The sequence below is a fragment of the Geotrypetes seraphini genome, chromosome 6, assembly GCF_902459505.1.
Source record: "Geotrypetes seraphini chromosome 6, aGeoSer1.1, whole genome shotgun sequence".
In the NCBI taxonomy this organism is placed as follows: Eukaryota; Metazoa; Chordata; class Amphibia; order Gymnophiona; family Dermophiidae; genus Geotrypetes; species Geotrypetes seraphini.
Window position 1 is genome coordinate 126,727,681 of NC_047089.1, and position 12,783 is coordinate 126,740,463.

Genomic DNA, 12,783 nt, shown 5'->3' on the forward strand with positions numbered 1-12,783 from the left:
AATGCCCATCTAAGAGGGGGAGAAAATTCACCAGCCTCCAAAAATCTGAACTCCCTCCTCTCTTGCACCTCCCCCAAGTAGGATTCTGGGTAGGGTGCTCTACATCACTGTGCCCCTTCTGCTCCACCCCCAAAAGTATAGCATCTTTTTTTTTTTTAATAAATCTTTATTCATTTTTAAAACTTTCAACAAGTGTAACATAAGATACACCGTATTTTCACGCATATAACACGCGCGTTATACACGATTTTACAAACAGAGTATAACCATGCGCGTTATGTGTGAGCGTGTTATACAAATTTTTTTTTTCAGTGCGATCCGGCATCCCCCCTGCGAACCGGCATCCTCCCCCCGCTCGCGTCACCCCCCCTCCCCCGCGATCCTACATCCCCCCCAGCACCGCAAAGACATCGGTCGCTTACCCGATTGGGCACCGGCACCAGCACCAATGCACAGGACGTGCCAGTGCCCGAAGATCCTCCCTCGTTGGGCTGGGCTGGGCGAGGGAGATCCTCCCTCATCCCTGTGCCGGGATGGACTGGGCTTTGGGCATTTGCGCATACTCAAAGCCTTCTGGTCTCGCTCTCTCCGAGATTCTGAATCTGAGAATCTCGGAGATAGCGAGACCAGAAGGCTTTGAGCATGCGCAAATGCTCAAAGCCCAGTCCAGCCCGGCACAGGAAAGAGGGAGGATCTCCCTCGCACCGCCCAGCCCAGCCCAGCCCAACGAGGGAGGATCTTCGGGCACTGGCACTGACACGTCCTGTGCATTGGTGCTGGTGCCTGTGCCCAATCAGGTAAGCGACCGATGTCTTTGCGGTACTGGGGGGGATGTAGGATCGCGGGGGAGGGGGGGGGTGACGCCAGCGGGGGGAGGATGCCGGTTCGCAGGCCAGAAGAGGGAGTAAGTGGGAGTGGTGGGAGGAGGTTATAGCAGTATGCGCGGTATACGCGTGTGCGTGCTATATAAAAAAAATTTTTACACAAATGGTTTGGACCTGCGCGCTATACGCGTATGTTATACACGTATGCGAGTTATATGCGTGAAAATACGGTAATCATTTTATACTTTAACATCACTTAATATACCATCAAATTCAAACTCACATCAAATATCTCCCTTCCTTATACCCAACATTTGTTCTTAAGCATAATAAATATTCCCTCCCCCCTCCCCACCCTGGACGTGTACTTCTTCTCCCCCTTTATTTCCTCGCATAGCTACCTCTTTGTTAGCACAAGGCTTCCATTTACTCTTCCTACTTCCTTCCAACTCTACTTTCTATGATGAGTGGAGGTGGGATATAGCAGAAGGAATATTTCAGGGCCAGTGACAGGTAGTGTATATTAAATTTGCTATGCTGATGCAGCAGCAGGAGATATAAGACCATGGCTCAGTAAGTCTTCCAGGTTCACAGAGATTTCATTCAGTTCCTTCACATCGTCATCCTTGAAAACTGGTACAGGTAATTTCTTACATCACCTTCCATAAAGAAAAAATGGTGTCCAGATGAAACTATGAATGTGTAGGATGAAACTAGAAATGCGCTATTTAGATTTCTTCTTAGAATGTGTGAAAAAAAAAAAAGAAACTATGGCATTAAGTGCAGATGAAGCTATCTGTGAGTTGGTCTTTTTTTGAGGTTAGGAAATATGCAATTGTTGTTGATGTATGGTACACAAAACAAAGAAATTTATAAGCATAGCTATTCTTTATGTTAAAAAGGGCATTCTTAAAAATTGGATTTCTGAGATGTGCCATCATTCAAGTGCTGACAGCAACTGACAAGACAGACGACAGATATAAACTATAGAATGTGAAAATAAGAACTAAAGCTGAATGGATACTACTGTATAAAGAACTTTGGCATCACTACAGGAAATATTGAGAATGATAATAGTACAAGAATATGAGAGAGACTAAGGGGCTCATTTTCAAAAATGATAGGCATCCAAAAGATGGCATAAATTTACACTAGGACGTCTTACTAGTCAAAACATCCAAATGACCATTTTTGAAACTGACTCTAGACATCTTTCTGGTTGTTTTCTCTCCAGTGCATCTAAATCTTAAGGGCAGCATGTTAGAGGCATATTTTTGGCGGGCTTAGAACTGGACGTTCTGCAGGGATAATCAAACTGGAAATATTTGGGCTAGACCTCTTTTAAAAATGAATAAGGGTCAAAAAGGTGCCCAAACTGACCAGATAACAGGAGGGATTAAGGCATGACCCTCCCTTACTCTGTGGTCACCAACCCCCTCCCATCACCCACAGATGTAGATGAAATAGTACTTTCCAGCCTGTTACAGTTTTAGATGGCCACGCAAACACAGTTCAGCAGATCAGAGGGGCAAGGGGTACTGCAGTGAATGTCTTCAAATGCTCTTCAAAACCCACCCAAAACCTACTATACTTACATAAAGTTGACCTTTGCAAGCATAAGGGCTATTTTTGTAGTGTACAAGTGGATAAAGTAAGCTTTGCAGAGCTCACCATACAATATAAACAGTTTAAAGTGACATGTGTACCTGGGACTTTTTAATGTGACATTCTAAACTAAAGTAAACCTATATACCGCACATCCTCTCCATAATTATAGAGCTCGGCACGGTTTACAAGAGCTTAATATAGGAAGGAATAACATAATGGGTTTGGGGGTTGAGAACAGGGGGGGAGGAGAGCATCACATTTTTGTGAAAAGCCTAGTTTTCAGGTGCTTACGGAATAGTTGGAAGGAGCCCTGGTTCCGTAGTGGGGCAGTAAGATTATTCCAAAGCCCTGTGATTCTGAAGAAGAGGGATTTTCCCAATTTTCCCACAGAGAGGATACCTTTTAGCGAGGGGAAGGATAGTTTAAGTTTTTGGGTGGGCCTGGTGGTGTCAGGACTCAAGAGTTCCAAGATAGTGGGATTAGGGGAGGGAGGATGCCGTGTAGGATCTTAAAAGCTATGCAGTAACTTTTAAAATGAACCCTGGAAATTACTGGGAGCCAGTGGAGTTTGGACAGAAGTGGGAAAACAAACAAATTTGCGTTTTGCGAAGATCAACTTGGCCGCAGTGTTCTGAATTAGCTGAAGTCTTTGAAGACTTTTTTTAGTTAGACTTAGATGAAATTACAATAGTCTAGTCTGGAGAGGATAATGGATTGATCAAGGATGGCAAAATGTTGTTGGCGAAAGCAGGATCTCACTTTCCTCAGAATATGGAGGCTAAAAAAGCATGATTTTACCAAGGAGTTGAGGTGGTCGTTGAAGGAAAGAGAAGAGTCGATAATGATGCCTAGAACTTTGCTTGAGAACTCAAGCTGCAGTGTGGTGTCAGAGGGCAGTATGAAGAGGGTAGACAGCTGTTCTAATTTTGGGCCGAGCCAGAGTAGTTTCGTTTTAGACTCGTTCAGTTTCATTTGAACTGAAAGGGACCAGGATTGGAGTTTCGATATGGAAGCTGTTATATTTTCAGAGAGGTTGGTAAGGTTCGAGTGTCTTGAGAAGGACAAGGATGTCATCAGCATATGTATAGATTGTTTCAAGGGGAGATAGATGGAAGAGTTTCAGGGAAGACATGTAGATGTTGAAGAGAATAGGGGATAGGGTGATCCCTTCGGGACTCCACAAGTCAGTTTCCAAGGGCCGGATGTGGTGCCATTTGTGTTGACAGTGAGCGGGAACATAAGAAGTTTGAGAACCACTCTAAGACTGTCGAGTCGATGCCTATCTCCGAAAGTTGATAAATTAGAATATCGTGGTGGACAACATCAAAAGCTGCAGAGAGATCGAATTGTAATAGGACAGCCAACTTATTACAAGAGTGTAATTGTTGCACCTTTGAGATTGAGATCAGGAGGGATTTGGTGCTGAAATTGGGTCTGAAGCCATATTGGTAAGGTAAAAGAATGGAGAATCTCTCCAGGTAAGATGAGAGCTGGGTGGAAATGATGGCCTCTAGCATTTTAGTCAGGAGGGTCATATTTGCTATGGGACAGTAGTTAGATGGTAAGGAAGGGTCAAGATCAGATTTTTTCAGTAATGGGGATAAGGCAATATGTCCCATTTCTGCGGAGAATGGGCTTGATAGTAAAGCAGAGTTTATAAGTCAGGTGAGGGATGAGATGGCCTGCGCGGGAATATTCTCATACAGGTAGGAAGGGAATGGATCCAGGGCACATCTGCAGAATTTCAGTTTGAGACAGAATTTAGAGATCTGGGGTTCAGATACGAGTTCAAAAGCAGTCCAGGATCTGTCTGCTGGGATAGGGTTAGAGTCGTTGGGGGCCAGAGAATTGTAAGAGACTGCTGGAGGGAATGAGCTCCTTATGATAGTGATCTTTTTCATTGAAGAATTCTGCTAGGTCGTCTGCTGATGGGGAGGAGGGGGGAATGGTGGAATAGTTTTTAGAAGTTAAGGTGCACCAGATGTTAAATAATGTACTACTCTGGTTGTTAGATCTGGAAATTTTATCGCAATAGAAGTTCTTCCTTCTTTTTTTTAGTACTGAGTTATTGAACTTGATATTGACCATCCAGGATTGTCTATCTGAAGGGGATTTGGATTTTTTTCCATTTACGCTCCAGTGCTCGACATTTCTGCTTCAGTTCTCTGTGGTACAGAAGATACCATGGGGCCTTATGGGTGTAGGAGATAGATTTAGTAGATAAAGGGGCAAGAGCACAGTAGGTAGTCTCGGAGAGGTTTACCCAGTTGCGCCAGTTGGATTCTGGGTCGACAGGCTTAGGACAGGAGGGAAGTTGGCTGAGAAATTGGGTCCAGAACAGTTCGCTCGCAATTTTTTTTGGTAGGAAGTAGGATTTGTGGCACGGGTTGGAGAACCAATGTGGGACATGAAAATGGGGAGGCAGAAAGAACCTAAAAAGTGATCGGACCAAGGGACATATTCCCAATGAGCATCTTTGGCAGTTTTGTTCTCAGTCAAGTCGAGGAAGCTGATGATGTCTAGAGTGTGCCCCTTTTCATGGGTTGGGGAGGATGCAGGAGAGGGGAAACCTAGAGAAATGAGGAAGTTGTTGAATTCGGTTGCATCCTTGCTGGTGTTATCATCTAGATGGAGGTTAACATCGCCAATGATCAGTAGTCTCTGAAATTTTAGGAAGGCGCTTGATATGGTCTCAAGGACAAGTTCGGAGGATTTATTCCAGGGGTTGGTGGCCGGTATAGTAACAAGATACCTAATGGGTGGGGGTGGAATTTGTCGTTGACTGAACCTAGCATGTATTCTACTGAAGTGTAGCTACCCTTCTCGAGGAGATGAACGTCGAAAAATGATTTATAGAGGAGTGCCAGGCCTCCTCCTTTCCGGTTTATTCTGAGAGAGAAAAGGCCATGGTAACCATAGGAGCAGAGTTCATTTTGTGTGAATAAATCGTTTTTTTCGATCCATGATTCTGTGATACACAGGAATCCAGGATCGAGATCCTCAAGTAGGTCCTTTAGTATTTGGGTCTTGTTGCAAACTGATCTGGCGTTATACTAGAGTGTTGGGACTGGGGTGAGAGAGTCAGAGGTGAGGTTGGGTAGGTTGGCAGGAGGAACGGGCTTTATAGAGGAGTAGTTAACTCCTCAGGGTTGATTTTTTTGAAGGGGTGATTTCTGGTGCTCATTAGTGGGGGATTCTGAGGCCAGGGCAAGTATTACTGACATTTGTGGAGTCGAGTAGATTGGGGAGGACAGGTTTCAGGCAGTGAGTAAAGTTGGTAAATGAGCAGAGTAAGAGAAGAAGGAGCCAAGAAGGTGGCTTCATGGTGAGATCTAGGAGAACCAATAAGAGGGCTGGAGGCAGAATCTGTTTGTTTATCGTGTGGGGATCTGGAATTAGAGGTTTGGTTCTTGTTGGGTATTAGATAGTAAATGTCTTAGGACTTGTTTGATTCTCTGAATAGTGCTTTAAACTGATGAAAACTTAGCACTTAATTGCTATTAGAGAGACAAAACTGTAGTACCCCTCTAGATCAGCGTTCTTCAACCTTTTTATACCTATGGACCGGTGGAAACAAAATAATTATTTTGTGGACCAGCAAACTACTAAGACTGAAATTTTTTTAAAAAACCGTCTCCGCGAGCTCGGTCCCTGCAAACCAAATGATCCCATCCACACAAGCCTCAAATAGTTATGATTTTATATTAAATGTATTTTAGTAAAGTATAAAATGAAACACTATTCTCTGTCATTTTATAAATACAAATGATACAGAGCAAGGATCAACAAAACCCCTGTCTCCCTTCCCCTTATATCCCCTCATCTATCAAGAAAAATGAATAAGCCAAATTATTACAGAGTGCTACACAGAAATATCATGCTAATAGAATACTGCAGTCACATATAACAGGAATAGTGTTAGAGGAGTGCAACTAGGGAACTGCCCCCTGGTCAAAGAGAGTCCTAAGCCAGCTGGAAGCTAAAGAAGCACTGCCTGGGCTTTGTAGTCCCTAGTTATGCCTAACACCAGTTCTAGCAGGATACATACTTTAAATCTGATATATTCTAATCACAATATAGAAATAAAAATAAAAAAAATTTCTACCTCTTGTCTCTGGTTTCTGCTTTCATTGTCTTTTCACTCCCTTCCAGCGTCTGTCTCTTCAATCCAGCATCTGCCCCTTCCATCCACTGTCTGCCCTCTCTCCCTTCCATATGGTATCTGCCTTCTTTCTATGCCCCTCTCCCCTTTCCATCCAGTCTGCGCCCCCTCTCTCCTTTTTACATGATTGATTCCAGCTTCACGCCTCTTTTCATTTTTAACTCTCCTACACCAGATCTAGCTTCTTTGACCCTCTCTCCTTATTTCTCTGCTGACTCTCTTCCCAGCATCAATCTCTCTCTACTTTCTCATTTCTCTGTCTCTCTCTTTTCCCTCATCTGATCTCTCCATTCCACCATGACTCCTTCCCCTCCTCTAATCTCACTGCTGTTTCCTTCCTTTTTCCTCCTCCCCTGTCCAGCAGTAACTCTCTTCCCTTCCCTTCTCCCCTCCCCAGCAGCATCTTTCCTTCTCCCTCCCTCCAGGTCCAGTAGTAGCTCTCCCTTTATTTTCCTTTGTCCAGCAGCTTTAAAGCCTCCAACAGTGGCTTCCTCCCCTTCCCTTCCGGCAGCTCTCAGTACTTGCCTGCAGCAGCGCAGCGATTCACTTAGGCAGCCTTGGGTCCTTTGATGGGTCATGCTGGCCTCTGAGGAAAGAGGAAGTTGCATCATCAGACTCAGCAACAGCCTTGGGTCCTTTGATGGGTCATGCTGGCCTCTGAGGAAAGAGGAAGTTGCATCATCAGACTCAGCAAAAGCCCCAAGGCTGCCGAAGTGAATCGCTGCGCTGCTGCAGGCAAGTACTGAATTGGGCCCCCCTGATGTTGCCGGTTCTGCATGGACCAGTAGGAAATTTTTGTACACCAATCTCGCCGGCCCTGCACAGACCAGCAGGAAATTTCTGCGGACCGGCGGTTGAAGAACACTGCCTTAGACTGACCCCTCTGTTCTGCTCAGCTCTTTGCGTGGCCAGTTTGCTAAGAATGCTGGCTGCTTGTACATCCCATTGGCATGCTTTTGTGCATTTTTCATTTGGACATTTTGTATATGAAAATGGCCAAAAGAGAGGTCATTTTCAAAAAAATAAATAAAGATAGATAGATAAATAGATAGATGTCTTATGGTTTTGAAAATTGACATTTTCTCTACTGGATATTCTGGATGTCTTTCCCCAAAACGTCCAAACTCGGACTTAGAGGGACATTTTCGATAGGACGTCTAAGTCTGACAGATAAAAATGGAAGTCATACTGATGGAATATGGATGAATGGGGAAATGATTGTTGTGAAGCCCGAATGATTAAGAGGAACTGTACTGTATTGTAAAGGGTGAAATAAGAGATGAAGTAGTATAAAGGAGACACCACACAAATATTGCTGATATTTCAAAATATGTGTTACGCAGAGAATTTTTATTCGGAGTTGGAGATTAGGTCCTTACCTCAGTAATCTTCTTTATCCCAGGACAAGCAGGAAGCGTATTCTCAACCTCTGGATGAAGTCATCCACAGAACCCCAATGCGGACAGCCTCGCAAGCAGACTTGCTTGAAGAACTTGAAAAAGTTCGCAACTGCCACATCGCACATGTGCGAGTGCCTTCCCTCCCAGTGCAGGGCGCGTGTCTCCTCAGTTCTCAGTTTTCCGTGGAGCTGAGATGTGTTTCGACGCTCTGCGGTAGACTCAGTTCTACTTCATGCCTTCTCTCACCGCAGCTCGTGTTTTATTTTCTTCAGAGTCGCTGTGTTTCTTGCGCGACTTATTTTATTTTTAACCCAAATTTTTTCGTGTACCAACATTGGGCCTACCATGATCTCAGCCTGCGGGCTTGATTGCGTTGCAGTCTTTTCTAGTCTGGGCTCCATCCTGCCTTTTCACCGGACATCGAGTTCCGGTACAGCAACTTGGGCGATGTGACTAGGCCTTTACATAAGGCCCTTACCCGACTTCAATCCTGGTCTCAACTAGTCAGGTCTCTTGCGGGCATTCCGTCCTCTACCTCATCCTCGAGTTTACTTCACCTTTTCTCGATTGGGAAGTCCTCGTCCAACTGCTATGTCTTTTTCTGAGGAGCCGTTTTCTTTTTTTGTCTCCCTCAGATATCATAGCTCAGCAGCCTCCTCCAACTATGCCACCATTAGAGCAGCTGGTTTCGACGCTGCCTGTCTTCAACTTGAGACTTCATCCTTACTCGTCTTCAGAGTCTATCTCCTTACCATCTGTACCAGTTTCTCTGGTCTCAATGCCAATTTTGCAGCATATGCTTCAGTCCATTCTGCGTTCAACAACCTTATGAGGCACTGTTTAAAGTCTTATTCCTGGAATTGTCACCATATAGCATAAATCCAATATCAAATCAGATTTTGTATCTTAAGAGTCTATGCGGGATGGTGGTTAACGGCAAGAGTGGATCCCTGACGAAGCGGCAGCGAAACATGTCGGGTCCACCAGCCTAAGTACAGCAACGCTTTTGAAGATAAGTACATAAACTTCATTAGTCGTTTTAAAGTATAAAAAGTGTTAAAAATAAATATAAAATTATTGAGCATCAGCCATTAAAAATTTAAGCCTTGACCGATGAGGAGGTTACACATGAATCTCCCCGTTATGAGATCATAACCTTTATGGGACGGAGGAGGGGTGTTTCTGAGGTCTATGGCTAAAACAGAAGTAGCAACGTCAGTTAAAGATTTAAAGGAGTGACATAGAAAGAATATTCTAAAGGTTGGAAGCTTGGAATTTGATATTGGATTCAGTCCATTCTGCATCAGGAGTTCGGTAACATTCTTACCCACTTCATTCCTGTCTCGACTCTGCTTCCTGCTGTCCAGCCTGGGCACTCAGCAGCATCACAAGGAGTCGAGTCCTTGAGAGTGCCTTGAGATCACTCTACACACTCTAGACAAGGAGTCGAGTCTTTGAGAGTGCCTTGATCTCTTTCCCTACACTCTAAGAAAGGAGTCCAGTCCTTCAGAGTGCCTCAATCTCCATCTATACACTCTATGCATGGACCCGAGTCCTGCAGAGTGCTTTGAGATACCTCGTCACAAGGAACTGAATCCTTTTTGGTGTCTCATCCTTGACCTCCAATTGTTAGCCCTTCTTCCTCACATAAGGCATTGCCCTTTTTGAGGCATAGGGCAGTGTCTCCTCGACATTCATCTTCCAGGTTTGACCTCCCTCGATCAGGAGACCATGATTCATGGCACTGCTCTCCGCTTTCTCTGTCGAGGTACACATTGAGCCCCAGGTCCTCCTCTCGAGACAGGTCTCAATTCTCCAGGCATGGAGGCTCTTCAAGGCCTCCACCTTCTTTGTCGAGGTTATCTGTTGTGCCTGCGAGGCATTCTGTACATTCTTTTCCTGATTCAGATCTCAGGTATCAGTACTCCACGGAGGCTTCTTCCTCGCTCTCAGCATGGCACAATGGCTCGAAGTCACAAGCTCCTCCTTCTTCAAACCGGGCTCCTATTCTTTAGGATCTGGACAACTTGTTGCAGTCTGATTCCAAACACTTCAAAGTGTATTCGGACAACTCTTGTATGTCTCCTTCTCTCGAGGAGTCTTTCATACAGTCCATTTCTGGTCTTCTTCCTCACACATTTCATGGGCATTTTGAGTCACCTTATTCCATTCCTGCTGGGCAGGAGCATTCAGAATCTCAATCCAGGATGGTCCGCTGTCAGGCCTTTGGGAAATCTTTTTCTGTGGCCTCTTCTTTGATCACAACCAGTCCGGCTGATGTTTTTGCCATAGTACCTCCTGGCAGCGAGAGTAAGCCCTTGGACAAGCTTGACCATCATCTACATCACAAGTTAATGATGTCACGCCACAATTTGCCCACTTTTCTTTGCACTTTTTATCAAAAGTTGCATATTATGCCTTGCCTCTCTCCTCTCGAGTCATTGCCTTCTCAGTGGCGATGTGGTGTCTTGACGGGCTCCGCTTTTTAGTCATAAACCGGCTGCTACCAAACCATCTGCCACAGAGATAAATTCTTCACTGTTTTCTCACAGCAGCTACCACTGCTTATTTGAGCATGAGCAATTGCTTCCTTCTACATTGCCAAAGCCTTCTACAGCCTTCAGACTTACCAGACGTTTTTGGTTTTCCTCAGAAGGTGCCTCCTACTCACCTCTCAGTCTTTTTCACAACCAAAGCAACACCTTCATTGGTCTCACTCTGTCCTTTCCTTTCCCTTGGGGAGTCATTTTCATTTTTTTCTGACCATTGGGAGTTCTTTCTATCAGATCTCTGGGTCATTTCTCTGCTCACTGCAGATTATTCTCTCTATTTCAATCGGGGCCACCAGTCCTTTCTTCAGTCCAAGCCATCGCATTGCCTCCGTCCATCAAGTATGTTCTTTTGTAATGTTAGAGCATAGCAATTTTTCCCCATCCTTCCGTATTCCGAAGGAATTGGGGATTCTGTGACCTATTTTGGATCCAATTCTTTCAGACCAGTTCTTTCAAATGCTGTCTCGGGCATTCTTATATCTCCTTCTGACTCAGCATGCTTTGTTTTGCTTTCTGGATCTCACAAGGCTTACATTTTCCCAGCCTCTCACAGTTACTCAGATTTGGGTGGGATCAGAGTGCTCCCTTCGGGCTGGCTTCATCTCTAGAGCATTCACCAGGTGCCTAGTTGTAGTGGTGGTAGCTTGCGGAGCCATAGTTTTCAGGTGTTTCTTACCTGGATGACTGGCTCATAGTTTCATCTCTCAGGAGGTTTTTTTTTAGCGATCCAACGGACTTCTTGGTTCCTACAATGTTGTGGTTCGCAGCCCACTTTCCAAAGTACCAGTAACGCTCCTCTCGGACTGCAGTTCATCGGAGCTGTCCTTGGCACTGTGCCACTCAGAGCCTTCACTCCTCATCAACGTCAGGGGGCTCTTCTTCAACTCTGCTGCAATGTGTCTTTCCTCACTTCGATTTCAGCCAGTCACATGATGGTTCTTCAAGATCACATGGCTTCTGCCGTTCATGTGACTCTTTTTGCCAGATTTCACCTCAGAATTCCTCAGTGAGTCCTGCCATCTCAGTGGGCTCACGCTTTTGACCCACTTTCTCAATACATTACAGTGACTTCTTCGTTGAATCAGTGTCTTCACTAGTGGATACTTTCTCCCACTTTCTCCAGAGGCTTGCTGTTTCAACTGCCCTCTCATTGGCTAGTCTTCATGACAGACTTTTCAAACTCTGCTTGGGGGTGCTCATCTTGACGGTCTCCGTCCTCAAGGTCTTTGGCCCACACGGATCGTCCATGTTACATCAATCAGTTGACACTCAGAGTGCTCTTCAATGCTCTCCTTTTTTGCCAAGCAATTCTTCAGATTTGGAATTGGGCAGACCTTCACGACATCTTCCTGACAGCTGTCTACAGTCCAGCAGTACGAAATTGTCTGGCGGCTCCTTTACTCGCCTCTTCTTCATATACTTTTTCTCAGTGGGAGACTCTTCTGATGGATCTCTTTGCCTCTCCCCATTACCACTGCCTCAGTTCTGCTCCGAGATATACTCTCCTCCCCAACTGTTGGCAGATACTTTCTTACGGGAATGGAGGCTTCAGTTCCTCTATGCGTTTCCTCCATTCCTTCTTATGACATTGTCGCATTCAACCAGGAATGTGCCACCCTCATTCTAATAGCTCCTCGGTGGCCCAGGTACCTTTGGTTCTCCCTTCTCCTTCAACTCAGTAGCAGGGAGCCTTTTTCTTCTACCTATTTTTTCCTCTCTTTCACAGAGTCCATGGCCTCTCCTTCACTACTTGCAGTCTATGCACTTGAATATCCTACTGTCAGAAATGCACTTGCTTTCTGTTTGCTCTACCTATCATCATAAGGAGTTTCAGTCTACCTCCTTGTGTTCACTTTTGGATTATCTCTTCCACTTCTCTGCCTTAGGCATGAACTTTTTCATTCGAGTCCATTTCCAGATTTATGAAAGGACTTTTCAATGTCAAACCACCTCAAACCTCCTCCAGTGGTTTGGGATCTCAATGTTGTTCTTGCTCAATTGATGAAGCCTCCTTTTGAACCAATGGATTAGGCTCATCTTAAATATCTCACTTGGAAAGTGTTTTTTTCTCAATGCTTTTACGTCTGCTCACAGGGTCAGTGAGTTAGAACCTTTAGTAGCGGACCCCTCTTTCACAGTATTCCATCATGACAAAGTGGTTCTCCGTACTCATCCTAAATTCTCACCTAAAGTGGTTTCAGACTTTCATCTCAATCAATCGATTGTACTTCCAGTGT

The 12,783-nt window shown here is 44.8% G+C and overlaps 1 protein-coding gene across 1 annotated transcript in view; it reads right to left on the bottom strand.

Moving 5' to 3' along the window:
• Positions 1 to 12,783, bottom strand: part of PCCA (propionyl-CoA carboxylase subunit alpha) — a 937,632-nt gene that overhangs the window by 722,426 nt on the left and 202,423 nt on the right. The window lies entirely within an intron of this gene.